The following is a 2002-nucleotide window of genomic DNA, read 5'->3' as shown; positions in this document are numbered from 1 at the left end:
AATAATAGTTACAGGAAACAAAGATGTAAAATTATTAGAAACACATTTTATGTGTTGAATTGTGCCCCCTAGATCGGATAGATAGAGTGCCTGATGAACTACAGACGGAGGTTCGTGACATTGTACAGGAGACAGGGATCAAAACCATCCCCATGGAAAAGAAATGCAAAAAAGAGAAATGGCTGTCTGAGGAGGCCTTACAAATAGCTGTGAAAAGAAAAGAAGTGAGAAGCAAAGGAGAAAAGGAAAGATATAAGCATCTGAATGCAGAGTTCCAAAGAATAGCAAGGAGGGATAAGAAAGCCTTCCTCAGCAATCAGTGCAAAAAAATAGAGGAAAACAATAGAATGGGAACAACTAGAGATCTCTTCAAGAAAATTAGAGATGCCAAGGGAACAATTCATGCAAAGATGGGCTTGATAAAGGACAGAAATGGTCTGGACCTAACAGAAGCAGAAGATATTAAGAAGAGGTGACAAGAATACACAGAAGAACTTTACAAAAAAGAGCTTCACGACCTGGATAATCACGATGATGTGATCACTCACCTAGAGCCAGACATCTTGGAATGTGAAGTCAAGTGGGTGTTAGAAAGCATCACTACGAACAAAGCTAGTGGAGGTAATGGAATTCCAGTTGAGCTATTTCAAATCCTGGAAGATGATACTGTGAAACTGCTACAATCAATATGCCAGCAAGTTTGGAAAACTCAGTAGTGGTCACAGGACTGGAAAAGGTCAGTTTTCATTCAAATCCCAAAGAAAGGCCATGCCAAAGAATGCTCAAACTACTGCACAGTTGCACTCATCTCACAAGCTAGTAAAGTAATGCTCAAAATTCTCCAAGCTAGGCTTCAGCAGTACATGAACCGTGAACTTCCTGATGTTCAAGCTGGTTTTAGAAAAGGCAGAGGATCCAGAGATCAAATTGCCAACATCTGCTGGATCATGGAAAAAGCAAGAGAGTTCCAGAAAAACATCTATTTCTGCTTTCTTGACTATGCTAAAGCCTTTGACTGTGTGGATCGCAATAAACTGTGGAAAATTGTTCAAGAGATGGGAATACCAGACCACCTGACCTGCCTCTTGACAAACCTGTATGCAGGTCAGGAAGCAACAGTTGGAACTGGACATGGAACAACAGACTGGTTCCAAATAGGAAAAGGAGCACGTCAAGGCTGTATATTGTCACCCTGCTTATTTAACTTCTATGCAGAGTACATCATGAGAAACGCTGGGCTGGAAGAAGCACACACTGGAATCAAGATTGCCGGGAGAAATATCAATAACCTCAGATATGCAGATGACACCACCCTTATGGCAGAAAGTGAAGAGGAACTAAAAAGCCTCTTGATGAAAGTGAAAGAGGAGAGTTAAAAAGTTGGCTTAAAGCTCAACATTGAGAAAACGAAGATCATGGCATCTGGTCCCATCACTTCATGGGAAATAGATGGGGAAACAGTGGAAACAGTGTCAGACTTTATGTTTCTGGGCTCCAAAATCACTGCAGATGGTGACTGCAGCCATGAAATAGAAAGACGCTTACTCCTTGGAAGAAAAGTTGTGACCAACCTAGATAGCATATTCAAAAGCAGAGACATTACTTTGCCCAATAAGGTCTGTCTAGTCAAGGCTATGGTTTTTCCAGGAGTCATGTATGGATGTGAGAGTTGGACTGTGAAGAAGGCTGAGTGCTGAAGAATTGATGCTTTTGAACTGTGGTGTTGGAGAAGACTCTTGAGAGTCCCTTGGACTACAAGGAGATCCAACCATTCCATTCTAAAGGAGATCAGCCCTGGGTGTTCTTTGGAAGGAATGATGCTGAAGCTGAAACTCCAGTACTTTGGCCACCTCATGCGAAGAGTTTACTCATTGGAAAAGACTCTGATGCTGGGGGGGTTTGGGGGCAGGAGGAGAAGGGGATGACAGAGGATGAGATGGCTGGATGGTATCACCGACTTGATGGACAAGAGTTTGGGTCAACTCTGGGAGTTGGTGATGGA

The sequence above is a fragment of the Budorcas taxicolor genome, chromosome 8 (genome assembly GCF_023091745.1).
Source record: "Budorcas taxicolor isolate Tak-1 chromosome 8, Takin1.1, whole genome shotgun sequence".
NCBI lineage: Eukaryota > Metazoa > Chordata > Mammalia > Artiodactyla > Bovidae > Budorcas > Budorcas taxicolor.
Note: the sequence above shows the minus strand (reverse complement) of the source record.